Source organism: Grampus griseus, assembly GCF_964374135.1.
Source record: "Grampus griseus genome assembly, chromosome: 2".
NCBI classification, from domain to species: Eukaryota; Metazoa; Chordata; class Mammalia; order Artiodactyla; family Delphinidae; genus Grampus; species Grampus griseus.
The window spans coordinates 95,233,108-95,248,165 of NC_139018.1; the positions used below are offsets into that span (position 1 = coordinate 95,233,108).

At 40.8% G+C, this 15,058-nt stretch overlaps 1 pseudogene across 1 annotated transcript in view; it reads left to right on the top strand.

The window, feature by feature from the left end:
- The window catches only part of LOC309819283 (RAD52 motif-containing protein 1-like), a 45,177-nt pseudogene extending 30,621 nt beyond the window's left edge, over positions 1 to 14,556 (top strand). The window contains exons 3-10 of the transcript in view: positions 4,718 to 4,836; positions 5,541 to 5,677; positions 6,057 to 6,236; positions 9,585 to 9,706; positions 10,079 to 10,247; positions 11,203 to 11,301; positions 12,913 to 12,998; positions 14,455 to 14,556. The product of the transcript in view is annotated as an RAD52 motif-containing protein 1-like (transcript). The remainder of the gene's footprint in view (positions 1 to 4,717; positions 4,837 to 5,540; positions 5,678 to 6,056; positions 6,237 to 9,584; positions 9,707 to 10,078; positions 10,248 to 11,202; positions 11,302 to 12,912; positions 12,999 to 14,454) is intronic.
- Positions 14,557 to 15,058: the final 502 nt, after the last annotated feature.

The window sequence follows — 15,058 nt, forward strand, 5'->3', positions numbered from 1 at the left end:
ATGTTAGATTCTTTTCATTGTTTTCCTGCATCTATTGCAATGATTATGTGATTTTTTTCTCTTCTTTTCTTTTCTTAATTTGTTTATTTATTTTTGCCTGCTTTGGGTCTTCATTGCTGCATGCAGGCTTTCTCTAGTGGCGAGCAGGGACTACTCTTCATTGCAGTATGCCGGCTTCTCATTGCGGTGGCTTCTCTTGTTGCAGGGCACGAACTCTAGGTGAATGGACTTCACTAGTTGTGGCACATGGGCTCAGTAGTTGTGTCTCACAGGCTCTAGAGCACAGGTTCATTAGTTGTGGTGCATGGGCTTAGTTGCTCCGTGGCATGTGGGATCTTCCCGGACCAGGGCTGAAACCCATGTCCCCTGCACTGGCAGGTGGATTCTTAACCACTGCCCCACCAGAGATGTCCTGATTTTTCTTTTTTAGTGTACTAAGTTGGGTATATTGATTTTCAAACATTAAACCAACCTTTCCTTCTTGAGATAAACCCAATTGGACATGATGTATCATCTTTTTATATAATACTGGATTTGATATGCTAAAATTTTGTTAAGAATTTTTGCCTCTGTGTTCATGAGAGATATTGGTTTTTTTCAGTTACTGTTTTCTTGCAATGTCGTTGTCTAATCTTGGTGAAAGTTGGCCTTATAAATAAGTTGGGAAATATTCCCTTCTCTTCAAATTTCTGGTAGAGTTTGTGTAGAATTGACGTTATTTTATTCCTTAAATGTTTGGTAGAATTTATCAGTTAAGCCACCTGGACTTGGAGCTTTCTTTGTTGGAAGGTTCTAAACTGCACATCCAATTTCTTTAATAGCTATATTCTTTTTTTTTTTTCTGCAGTACGCGGGCCTCTCACTGTTGTGGCCTCTCCCGTTGCGGAGTACAGGCTCTGGACGCGCAGGCTCAACGGCCATGGCTCACGGGCCTAGCCACTCTGCGGCATGTGGGATCTTCACAGATGGGGGCACGAACCCGTGTCCCCTGCATCGGCAGGCGGACTCTCAAACACTGCGACACCAGGGAAGCCCTAATATCTATATTCTTGAAAAATTTTAGTAGTGCTTTTCTTTCAAGGAACTTGTCCATTTCATCTTGAATTTATTGGTATATTCTATATATTCTCTTATTATCCTTTTCATATCCATAGTATTTTTCTGTTTTCCATTTTATTTATTTCTACTTTGATCTTTATTGTGTTCTTTCTTCTCTTACTCTGTGATTAATTTGCTCTCGTTTTCCCAGATTAAGGTGGAAGTTGAGGAAGCTGAGTACAGATTTAGCAATATCCCACATGGTGACATATTATGTTTTCAGTTTCAGTGAGTTCACAATAGTTTCTGATTTCCCTTTTGATTTCTTCTTTGACCACAAAGTTACTCAGAAGAGTGTTGTTTAGTTTCCAAATATTTGGAGCTTTTTCAGATTTGTTAACTTCTAATTTATTTCCATTGTGTTCGGAGACATATATTGAATGACTAAAATCCTTTAAAAATTTTTTAAAGTATTTTTTTAATTTATTTTTTTGCGGCGTTGGGTCTTTTTTGTTTCGCCTGGGCTTTCTCCAGTTGCGGCGAGCAGGGCCTACTCTTTGTTGCGGTGCACCCGCTTCTCACTGGATGTCTTCTCTTGTTGCAGAGCACAGGCTCTAGGTGCATGGGCTTCAGTAGTCGTGGCACACAGGCTCTAGAGTGCAGGCTCGGTAGTTGTGAGGTACAGGCTTAGTTGCTCCACGGCATGTGGGATCTTCCCGGAACAGGGATCGAACCCATGTCCCCTGCATTGGCAGGCAGATTTTTAAACACTGAACCACCAGGGAAGTCCCAATTGCAGTATTCTTAATCTTTTGTGTAGATCCATATTCCAATCTGATGTCATTTTCCTTCTGCTTGAAAATACTTCTTTTAACATTTCTTAAAGTGAAAGTCTACTAGTAATGAATTATTTCAGCTTTTGTATGTCTGAGACAGTCTTTATTTTGCCTTTGTTTTGACATATTTGGATAAAGAATTCTAGCTTGATAGAATTCAGTTCACTACTTTAAAGATGTTATTTCGCTGTGTTCTCATTTACATTGTTTCCAACAAAAATTCTGCTGTCATTGTTATCTTTGTTCCTCTGTATGTAGTGTACAGTTTTTTCCTCTTGCCGCTTTTAAATTTTTCTATTTATTGCTGGTTTTGAGCAATTTGATTATTTTTTGTGCCTTTGTGTAGTTTTGTCCATGTTTCTTATGCTTAAAGTTCATTGATCTTCTTGACTTTGTGGCTTTATAGTGTTTACCAATTAGGAAACATTTTGGCTATTATTTCTTCAAATTTTTGCATTTCTCCTCTCCTTCATGGACTCTAAGTACACATGTATTAGGCCACTTGAAGTTGTTGCACAGCTCACTGATGCTCTATTAAGTTTTGTTGTTGTTTAGTTTTGTTACTCTTTTTGTTTCATTTTGGATAGTTTCTATTACTATGCCTTAATGTTCAGTGACCCCTTCTTCTGCAGTGTCTAATCAGCCATTAACCTTTCAATATCTTTTTCATTTAGACATTGCTTTTAATCTCTAAAAGCTCAATTTTGGTCTGTTTTACCTTTTCCATGCCTGTACTTAACATTTGCAGTTTTTAGTCTAGGTTTTTAAACATATGAAATACAGTTATAATAACTTTATTTCAGGTATAACAGCTTTTTAAATGTTCTTTTCTGCGAATTCTAACATCTGTATAGATTATGGGTTAGTTTTGATTGATTGCCTTTTCTCCTCACTATGGGTCATAGTTTCCTACTTCTTTGCATGCTTGGCAATTTTTCATATGATCCCCGATACTGTGCGTTTTTGTTTCTTGTGTACTATATGTATTTATATTCCTGTAAAATGCTTGGGATTTGTTTTGGGTGGAATTAAGTTACTCAAAACAATTTTATTCTTTTAGGTCTAGCTTTTAAGATTTGTTGGGTAGGAGTCCAAGTAGCCTTTAGTCTGGAGCGCATTATTTGCAACTACTGAGACAAGTCCTTTCTGAGTATCATGAGGTTTTCCAGTCTGACTTGTAAGAACAGGTACTATTCCTACAACCTTGTGTGATATCCAGTTATTCTTATTATTAATCCTTTCATGTGGTTCTTTTCCTGGTATCAAGTAATTCCTCACACAAATGTACTGACAAATACTTTGTTGAATTCTCAAGAGATCCCTCTGTATATCTCCAGAGTTCTTTGTCTGTGCACTTCTTTTCTCTCTGGTAGTCTGCTTTGTGAACTCTAGTTACCTTGGTTTTCCCAGACTGTCAGCTCCATTTCGTCAGTCAGGGAGTCCACCAGTCTCTGCCTGGACTTCTCTTCCCTGTACCATGACCTGGAAACTCTCTCAGAAAAGTAAATTAGGGCAATTATAGGGATCACTTCATTTATTTCCCACCTTATGGGGATCACTGAACTTTATTGCCTGAGGTCCAGTTTCTTGAAGAGTTTTTTTTCATATGTTCTGTCTTATTTTTTCATTGCTTCAGGTGCAAGGTTAAATTGGTCCTTGTTACTTCATCTTGGCCAGAATCCAATAACATTCTTTAAGTGTGTTTTGCTTTGATACACGGTCCAAATAAGATTAGGCATTGCATGTCTTGTCTTTGTTTCCTTTAATCTACAATATTTCCCTGCTATTTTTTTTCTCGGTCTTTTATGACATTGGCATTTTTGACGAATCTAAGCCAGTTGTCTTATAAATTGCCCAACTATCTGAATTTGTCCGTTTCCTCATTAGATTCAAAGTAAACTTTTTGGGGAAGGTTACTATATAGGTGATGTAATCTTCATACTTCATCACTTCAGGTGGCCCAGTGCTAAGTTTGATCACTTGATTAAGGTGGTATCTTCCATATCTCTCCATTGTAAAGTTATTTTTCCCCTTGGTAATTGAAAAATAATATGTGGGGTGAAAGTTTGGGATCAGTGAAGATCCTACTTTCAAACACCTCTTCACCCAACTGTGCATCAATGATAATCCTTGTCTGAATCGATTATTACATTGATAGTTGCCAAACGACACTTTCCTAATTCTATCATTCCTTTTGCATTTATTAGCTGACATTATTCTATAATGAAGAGCCCCCCCACTTTCATTTTGAGTATCATTATGAACTCATGTGTTTTTTTTTAATTAACTATGTTATAACTTATTATAATGATAATGTTATTCTTTGGAATGTTCCTTTTGTCCAGATTTGGCCAAAGCGACCTCTGTTATTGTTTAACCACACGGTGCTTTTCTATTACTAGAATAATTTCTACTATATTACTACTCACAAATAGGACCTGAGAAAGGGACTCCAGAAGGTGCGGTCTTATTCAGACTCTTCTTAGAAGTGTGCCTTCTTCCTGTGTACTCTCAACCCAAAGTGAGGCTTTTGGGTTGGAAGGAGATACTTCGGATTTAAACTACAGATCAGTGTCACCCAATTCTAATCCCTATTCCCTTTTTTCTAGGCATACCATATCTACTGCCATCTTAATCCTTCTGTTGGGCACCTCTCTCCTCCTCTATATTTATTTAAAACAGTCAAGAGCAGCAATTGGCCAACCGGCCCCTATCCAGTTCTGCAGTCCATACACCCCAAGAACTCCTTTTTGCACTGGTCTGTGGTGTCCTTGGCCTACCTCTTCTACCTACTCAAGTAACTCTTTTACCACGAATTTAATTACCTGTGTTTCCATTTATAGGATCTTACCTAGCCGTATGGCCTGCTGCCTCTGCCAATTTAAAAATATTATTGAGGTTGTCTGTAAGACAGTCAAGCTGCGTTGTGACAGTGAATGCCTGACAGACGTCACACGTTGTGGTGAGTCTCAATTGCGGGATAATAAATTTTTAATTATTTAATATTTTTATTTTTAATCAATGATGATAAATTTTAAAATTCATGATGTAGTTGCATTATTTCAATTCATACTTTCAGAGTTCCAGCTCCCTAAGTTTCTAAGAACTACCCCCTGGCTAAAAATCAGATTCTTGGTTACATTATTAAGCTAATAATATCTCAGTTACATTGTCAGCTTAATAATGTAACTGATCCGCATACATAAAGGAACAAGAGAAAGGAATGGATGGGGGAAGGGAATTAACATTAATGGCCTCATATCCTATGCTGTGCTCTGTGCAAATGAGAACTTACTGATATAGTGCATCACAGTTTGTAAACTGATTTTATATACATTAGGTCTCAAGTACCCTTTGTCTTATAGGACAGGTGTAAATATATTTTTGTTTATTTTGTTTGTTCAATTTTATAAAGAGTACAAGTGATGCTGTTTTATGTCCTCTTTGGAGCCTGAGAGTTTCGGGTTCCATAACCAGAAGCTGCTACCTAGTCCTTCTAATGGAATGGAGAGCTAGCTTATTCTTAGACTGTCAAGCTCTGAACTTGCTCTGAATCTCAAGCTTTTCTATCCACAAAACACTCAGGGGCTTTCAACTCTTTTTCTGTATATTAGATTTATTGGCACTAAGTATTTAAAAAGCGTGCGTGCGCATGTGCAAGCGTAGTCCGCTTGCGCCCCGAGCAGCGCACGTGCGGTTATGGTGGGTTGCTGCAATTGGTACTTTTTGCGGTTCCCATCGGGGGTGACAAAACCTTGCTGGTGTGGGAGCTGAGCTCTGGACCCACCCCCGAGGCTTTGCAATTGAGCCGTGCCGGAGCGGAGGGAAGGGTGGAGGAAGCCGCCCCGCGCCCCAGTAACTGGGCGCCCCGGGATACTGCTTCAGTACCTCATCTGCCTGTGGTCTCCGCTGAGAGGAATCTTAGTTCTAGAGACGACCTGAGCAGTCATCTCACCCCCATAGATTTATGAGAGTTAGTCCCCAGCAGAAGGCATTGCCTCCTAATGCTTCTCGAAGCTTAGGATTTCAGAGGGAACTTGTTCATGAAATGAGAAGTGTTTGGAGTTCCAGGCTCACTACAGTTACCTGTGGCGAAGGGCTGGGGGAATATAAGGGAATGGGCGGTTTGGTTTCCTGGGCCTGAAATTTACTGAACTTTCTTAGTGTGAGACCACCCTAAAGCATTCTCTGTTCACAGTCTTCTCCCAGTTTGGCCTTCTGTATTCGGTCCGAGTCTTCCCAAACGCAGCAGTGGGTGGTCCTGGGTTCTATGCCATCATCAAGTTTTATTCAGCAAGGGATGCCCACAGAGCCCAAAAGGCATGCGACCAGAAGCAGCTTTTTCACACATCTCCAGTGAAGGTGGGTCCAAATGTGGAATTCCTCGCTCTACTGGGATGAAGTGCTGAATTTAAAACTAATAGGCCGGGCTTCCCTGGTGGCGCAGTGGTTAAGAGTCCGCCTGCCGATGCAGGGGACACGGGTTCGTGCCCCGGTCCGGGAGGATCCCACATGCCGCGGAGCGCTTGGGCCCATGAGCCATGGCCGCTGAGCCTGCGCATCTGGAGCCTGTGCTCCGCAATGGGAGAGGCCACAGCAGTGAGAGGCCCGCGTACCGCAAAATAAAAATAAAAATAAAAAAAATAAAACTAATAGGCCATCTGGAAATCCCTGGTGGTCCAGTGGTTAGGACTCTGCACTTTCACTGCTGAGGGCCTGGGTTGAATCCCTGGTCTGGGAACTAAGATCCCAGGGGGGAAAAAATATGGCTAGCGTTTGTACAGCACTGTGGTGTACAGAATGCTCTCACATGCACTGCTCCACTGATCCCCCAGTTCCCCAGTTGTTTCTTTCTTTTATTTTAGATGAAGAAACTCGAACTCAGGATGGTTAAGTGACTTACTTAAGGTTTATGACAGTAAATGTGGAAACTAGAGGCCAAACCCAAACTTAACTGATGTTAAACCCCATGTCCTTTTATGCTGCCCCTTAATTTAAGAAATCTTCACAAGAATCTTCCTTATATATACGTTTATGTGGATTTTAAATGTGTGAGGTTTACAAAATTTTTTTAAATTAATTAATGAATTTATTTATTTATTTTTGGCTGCGTTGGGTCTTGTTGCTGCGCGCCAGCTTTCTCTATTTGCGGCGAGCAGAGTTTGCTCTTTGTTGCGGTGCGTGGGCTTCTCATTGCGACGGCCTTTCTTGTTGCGGAGCACAGGTTCTAGGCACGCGGGCTTCAGTATTTGTGCCTCATGGGCTCTAGAGCACAGGCTCAGTAGTTGTGGCGCACAGGCTTAGTTGCTCTGCGGCATGTGGGATCTTCGCGGACAAGGATCGAACCCGTGTCCCCTGCATTGGCACCCAGACTTTTAACCAGTGTGCCAACAGCGAAGTCCCAAGCTTGACAAACTTTTGTCAGATGTAAGATAAAGGAGGCTTCATCATCATCATCACTCTCAAACTGCCTATAAAGAACTCACTTCAGATTCCAGAAAATGGTTAAATGTTCTTTAATGCATTGTAGAAACCTTATTCCATATTAACATGCCATCCAATTTTACTTCCCCAGAATTAACATTTCATTATGTTAAGGACCTTTTCAATTCCTCTGAATAAGTGAGTGAGGCTTAGATTTCCCAGACCTTTCCTTTTATAATTGTGTGTCTTCTCTGATTGGCTTCTTGCTCTAGCTACTTCCTACTGACCTTGCTGCTTCTTCTCACCCATATTTCTTTACTCACTGATTTCACCTTTATTGAATCTGAGAACTCACCTCAGCTGTGACTTCAGGTACACTACCTCCCACTTCTGTACCCTGTTTAGCACCCTCTTCAATCCTGGCTGTACTCCCTGGGATTGAAATGATTTTGTGTCAGACATTCTTTAGTTTGCGGACCCTGTGACCATTTCACGTACCACTCAGATATTACAGATGGACCTGGAAAGATTATGAAACAGTTACTTGGTATCAGTTGTGAGTAATGAGTTCTTTTCTTATATTGGACATTAAGACCATTCCATAAGCATAGATTGGCAGATTTTCGCAGCATAAAGCCCGTCACTGATAGCGTAATGAAGAAAATGTTCTCCAAGTCACAATAGAGTTGAGAGGAAAGGGCATTCGTATTAGATTTCTTTATTTAATGCAGAGCCTTAGTTTACTACCCACAACCCCGAAATTTTTCCCTACTTTACTTATGCGTTCTTTTTCAATTTTATTTATATATTTGGTTGCACCGGGTCTCAGTTGCAGCAGGTGAGCTCCTTAGTTGCGGCTCAAGGGCTCCCCAGTTGTGGCATGTGGGCTCCCCATTTGCAGCAGGCAGTCTCCTTTATTTGTGGCTTGCAGGCTTCTTAAATGTGGCGTGCGAACTCTTAGTTGCAGCATGCATGTGAGACCTAGTTCCCTGACCGGGGATCGAACCTGGGCCCCCTGCATTAGGATAACGGAATCTTAACCACTGCACCAGCACGGAAGTTCCAATAATGTGTTCTTTTATTCATTGGCAGGTATCTTCCTATCTTTTTCCCCTCTGTTTTTTATAAATACAGAAAAGAGAATAACATCTTAAAATAAAATGAAGGAAAGGCCTAATGTATCTGAGTTTTTCTCAGCACGAAGGGAAAGGTTTGCCAGCCAGAACTGTGGCAAGGTTATCCCAGATGTGAACTGTCTCAACTACCCAGTGGCTCAGAGCCCTTCTGAAGCTTCCTAATTGTCCAGGACAGCTCCTTTATGACTCACCGCACAGGACCTAGCGTCCCATGTGACACCCAACATTTAAAAATTAGTCTTCATTTCTCCTTCCCTGCAGGCAGCTTCAGTTGGAGAAAGTAATTTCATTTTATTATGTACTCATTCATTCCCTCAGTCAACAGACCATCACTCCGCTATTATATGACAATATCTATGCTTGTTTCTGGTAACAAGGAAAGAATAATATATGGTTCTTTCAAGCACTTAAGGAGCTCATAAACTAGTGACTGAGGAAGATGCAGAAACAAATCAATAAAGAATTAACAATGCTTTGACTTTATTTGTATTATTTGAATTTTTATGACTATATTTATATACTACACCCTGTTCAAAATGAAAATAGAAGTTTAAGAAAGAAGTAGTGATGTAAAAAATCCACAGTAGTATGTAAGTTATTTAGAGAGTATAAGAGTTGAAATATTTGCACTCTCAAAGAAGCTTGTTAATGCAGATGAACCTCTAATTTTTTTCGTTGCTTCATTTACATTTATAAAGGTATACATATTCCCTCTTCTAACAGTAACTTGGGGAGGGTGTGCTACAGATTAAGGTCCTAATTCAGTGGCAGGTCCATCTTGTCTCCTCTTCACGTCATATTCTCAAGCAGGAGCTGCAGGATGAGATGAGTAAAACAGTCCATTCCTTTGCTTACACCCAGCCCCATCATAGGCTTTTGCTGGGCTTTCTTGGATGCTTTCATCATCACTTTCACCACCGGATGTCAGGGAACTTTCTGGTTAATCAGGGGCCCTGGAAATGATGCAGAAAAGTACTGACTTAAAAATAATAAATAACATTTATTTAGGGCTCACTGTGAACTCATTGCTTAAAATGTCCTACTTAATCTTCACAAACACTCTATGAAATTGGTATTGATAAATCGCAGGTATATCCAAAATAAATCTCTATGTAGGGTTGAGATATTTTTAGGTCTTTTATGTGTTTAGGTTTGTCTCGGCACCAGATAGAGGTGGTTCATCATAATATGCTTGCCCTAAACAGCTCCAGATGCCAAAAATTGGCAAATTACTTCTTTGGTTTCCATGTGTGGTGAAAAAGGATCATCAAGGTAAACTGTAGATTTTCTTTCACTAACAAGACTCCTTTCAACACTGAACTCCTAGACTTTAGAGAGAAGAATAGAACAGGGCTATAGGGAGGAGATGTGGGTGGCTTCCACATGTAAGTATCTGAGCATTGGTCTGCCACCTAGAATTAGTGCTAATCTCAATGATTGGATGGTGGTGTCCATAATTTTCTCCAGTATTTGTATGGTATATCATAAAGAAATAGTGGTCCATATCTAGTGATTCATTTGCAAGTCTCAGTTGATTTTGAAGGGATAGCATACCTAAACTATTACCTGGGATTGCTGCAGTTTAGTTTTTATTTCTAACACAGAATATGTTGAAGTCTAGCCTTTAATTCAAAATCCTAACAGCTTCGGGATCTTTCTAACCTTGAAGAAAGGGAAAATGAAGATACTGTGACAGCACTTCAGAAGCAAAGCCTGAAGTTCTTCTGTGCTTTAGAGGTGGTGTTGACCTCCCACGAGTGCAGGACTCCTGGAGTTGGCATGGCTGAGGAACCTTTGGATAAGTTGGAGGAGGGTCTGCTTTCCAGTATGTGTGTGTGTGGGGAGGTGAGGGAGTGGGATTTCTCTTTTTTCCTTTCTTTCTGAAACTCAACTTTTCAGATACATCATCACCTTTTCTAAGCAACTAAAGCCCTGGGCAGAATTGTTCTGCCCGACAATATAGGTTTTTATCTTAGGCAGTACCTGACAACACCTTAAACTTTAGAATTTTAGAACTCGCTGACTGCCAAGAAGCTTAGGAGGAGGGAAAATTAATTATTATTATTATTTTTTTGGTTAATAATTTGTTTTGTGCTAAAATAATCCTTCAAATACACATGTCTTCTGACCTTCAGTTATCCCCAAAAAATCATTGTCTGAAGATTGAAATAAACTCATGTGTAAATGTTCAGTCCTTTGCCTCCTATAGAATGGCCTGAGCGGAAAAATAAATGTAGATCCCTAGAAAGGGGATTCTGATTGGTACTGAGTTTTTTCCTAGAATCCATGGCACTTGGGCTTAGGGTTTTAAGTCAGAGGCAGGGCTGTTAGCGAATGGGGTGGAGGAGGCTCCACCATTCACCTGAGTGGGTGATGGTTGCGTAGAGGCCGGATCATGTGCACTACAACCAAATCTATCTCACTGTATGAGTCCAGCCCTTGATGCAGAGGATAGCAGGGTCTGTAGCAGTGTAGCCTCAGCTTGTCCGTTTGAAATCCGTGAGTAATATGAGATTTGTGCCACGTTCTTGGTTTGCATTTCCCATGTAGTATTTTAGGAACTTCCAGAATAGATCTGAGCCGTAAAAATGTGCCATGCCAGGGTATACCTGCAACGGAGACATTCACCGTACCCCAGTGTTGTGCCTGCCCTTAATCACTAAGGTAATGAGCTAAGAATCACAGATGCATTTTTAGTTTTAAAATATAACCTAGAAATCAGTTATTCATATAGGCATTTTAAATTCATCTGTTTTGGTTGGATTTAGGGTCATTATCATTCCTTATGAGAAGGAAGATAACCCAGAAGCTTGCTATTCAGAAAGCTATGACAGCTGCATTCCAGAAATTGCTGATTGTGGTTTTAGGTAAGACCTATTTGATTGTCGTTAAGTGCTTCAGTTTCAGTGAGCAAATAAACTAATTTGAAAAGTTAATTGGATGAAAATAATGGTTATCTAAAACATTACATATTCTTTCATTCACCATATGCTTTCACAGCAACAGTCTTAAATTTGTTCTTTGTGGCATTTATGAGAAGAACAACGGCAAATATTATTGTCCCCAGTGTTTAGATGTAGAATGACTGGCCTCAGTTCATACAGAAAGTGTTTGATACAGTTCTTCCTCAATTGCTTGCTTCTCATACAGAATAGGGTAGTGATTATAAGCCTTGGACACCTGTGTTTGAGTCCTAACATTGTCTCTTAGGTGTTGTTGCAGTTGTTGTTGCAATTTTAGGTTTTTCTAGCCAGAGACATTTGAAGGCATTTAATATCTCTAAGCTGCAATTTCTTTATCTGCATATAGGGTTAGTAATTCAGCTTACCACCAAATGGGGGATATTGTAAGAGTAAATGAGATGATGAATGTAAAAAGCTTAGAACTATGCCTGAAACATAGTAAGCAGACAAAATATATTGACTATTATTATTACCGTTGTTTTCTTGTTGAAGTGTTTATTTCTGATATATTGGGTGAATATGATTCTTATATCATAATCGGCTAAGTTTTTGTGAGCCTTGAAACTGGTCATGCTATTGAATAGCGTTGATTGTGTTCCCTATCCAGTTATACAGCGGTGAGAATGTCACAGGCTGTGCCCAAAGGAAACTTTATGATTAGTAGATTCCGGGAACAGAATTGCTCCCCTGCTTCACAGCCCTGCAGGCTGAGAGACTGAGAAATCCTAGCTAAGTTGTCAGCGACCTCATTGGCTTGTAAGAGTTGACCCTGGTTTGGACTTGGCCTTCCAGCCTGGGCAGTCCTTCCAGTGAAGTTTGACTTCCCTGGTCATCAGGCACAATCTCCATCCGCTGTCAACTCTGGGTAACAACCTTTAAGAACCAAACTAAATGCCTGGGTTGTTTGTGCCTAATATGCCAAGGTACTCCTTATATGTACACGAAACCCCTTAGACCAAAAAGCCTGGTGGCTCTAGCTTGCCTTGAGGCAAGCTGTATTGTCCAAAGGGTACATGGGCCAGTTTCTGCCAGTAGAGTGTTCAAATGCTCTGTCTGTCTGTCTCTGTCTCCAAAGCTATGTTCATTGTATCTGGTAGAATTTTGGTCCCAAGGAGTAGGCACTTGCCTTGCTTCTAATAGGAAGTATCTATTACAGTCCAGTGGTATCTCTCCCAGGTTTGAACTCACTTTGACCCCCACCTGATGCCTTCCTATTTAATTGTATTGTGATGGAACATTTTTGTTTCCACAGCTTTTAATTTCTATGTCCTTATTCCTTAGTTCTTATTTCTAAGATCATAAAGTTTTTGAACCAAAGTTGATACTTCTTATATATGTCTTCACAAATAATTATAATAAAAACTGACGTGTCAGATGAGGGAACTTCTAGGAAAATGCTCTTGTTTTCTGCTTTTAGAAGTCAAAAGAATGTCTAATTATTCGGTGCTACCATTGTATACAGGAAGTTTTAGAACAAGAAAACTTCTGAATTGATCCTTGTTAATTTTATTACAGAAAGTGGTAAAACAGCTGTGGCATATAGACCCTGTGAAGATGTCACAGATGCTAGAACCGAAGAGGAACTACAGGATTTAATTCAAGTATGTGGAGATAAAAGCTCAAGGGGTACACAGCCAGTGTAGCCATAATTCAAAACAACCAGCAGGATTTGGAAGACTTCAGCATATCTACTCAGCCCTGTCTTCCTTAGGGAAATGTGAAACTCTGAAAGTGCTTTTGAGGCAGGGAATTTCTAGTACTTCTCCAAGTCCCGGACCTTATCTCTGGCCCCTTATTTGATGTTTGGAGAGCAGGATTGAGGGCCACCAGTGTACGTCTATGGTTGTGGACACAGGAGAAGACACTGGCCTTTTAGAACTCCCCTCAAATAGAATTGCAGGGGTTTGGGAACAAAGTAACTATGGTCTTAAGTGTGATTATGCTACACTGTTTAAAAACCATTCATGCCTTTCAAGTAAGGTATATTACCCAGATCTCAGCATCTCATATGTATCTTGTGTTAAATATTTTGCCAAAGAACCTTTCTGTAAAACGGTTATACGGATGCATCGAATTAGGGATGAAGTTGTCAACGTAATTTCTGAAAGAAAACATTAATGTACTGCATATAGCATTTTTATTTAAAAGGAGCAAAAAATGTGTTTCATGTCATTGAGAGCTTAATTTTTGGCCAGATTTGTGATCATTTAACTCACCCCAATGTTGCAAAGTCTGTTTTGAAGGGAAGAAAGTAGAGAAAGAAAAGGTGGTTATGTTCTGAAAAATGTAAAAATTTTGAAAGTTTTTTCCTGTACAAACTAATTATTTTAAATCAATTTAAATCAGTCAAGGGAACCTGAAACGTATCCATGTTTGGGCTTTAAGAAGTCTAGCTTCCTATGAAATGTGAGAGGAAAGGGTTCCGTATTGATACAAAAGATTCTGGAAACCTAATTATAACAACAGATCCACTCCTAAATGAGGCCAATCTTGGAATCAGTTCCATTTAGAAACCATCATGTGCTAGGCACTGGAAATAAGGTGAAGCTCCTTCTCTCTTGGAATTTAGGTGTTAAAGGTGTAGCAGATGATTAAAAAGGAGTAAAATTAAATAGATTATGAAAAGGACTGTGAAGAAATTAAACTTCGTGCTAGTTACAGTATTTCAAGAAAATTACTTGTCATGCTGACTTTAACATTCTAAGTGTCTTCTCCATATGTGCACACAGGGTAGACCTCTGAAAAGTGACACTGTAGTTTTTTCTAGATTAATGGCTCTGTTGAGACAAGGTGGGATGGGGGAAGTCTTCCCATGCCAACGTAAAGGGCCATTCACTTGGTTTTAGACTCTCTTTCCCAGAATGAATTGCTCACCTGCCCCAAACCCCTCCTACAGAAGTTCTGGAGTCATCACTGATTCAGTGGTGACCCCTAATAACAGAGTGGTGTATGAATATTGAGACGTGAATACTGAGAGTTTGGAGGAAATGGCAACAGTTTCGAATAATTGTAAGGTGTGTTCCCCTCCCGCCACCCTAACTGGTGCTCATTTTGCAGGTCAGCTACTTTTCTTGTCAGCCGTGTGGCCAAAGGCAGGAAGAATGTCTTTCAGACTTCAGCTTTGTGGAGGAAGAGTTCAGATTGCCAGAACTGGACTAGCACTTTTGAATTTCCCAGAATGCCAGGTCCTTTGGTTTCCTCGGGAAGCTCTGCATCCTTCCCTCCCCAGTCCACCCCTGGGGTGCTGGAGTTTGGGGCCACTCGGGTCTGCAGCCCAAATGCCGGCTCATTGTTTGGGGTCAGGGTGGGCAGGGCGGGGTTGGGAAGAGGGCCCGGCAGGAGGTAATTGTTGCCTTTGCAAGGGGAAGGATGGCTTGCGCCCTGGGGACTCTGGGAAAAAGGCCCACTCTGGTGGCGCGGATTGGATCTCCGCACGAGCCTAATAACTGTGGCGTAACTAAAGACGTCATAAATAACGGGAGGGACGTTAGGCGGGGGCGGGGCGCGCGGTTGCTAAGGTGAGCCGTTTCGTAGGCGCTGGCATAGCGATTCAGCTCGGATGCAGGATGTGGCTCCGGCTCCTCACTGGCCTGGGTCACTGCCCCTGGAGCCGCCGCATGTTATGTCCCGGCTGCGCCATTGGTTGCCACGGCTCTTCCTC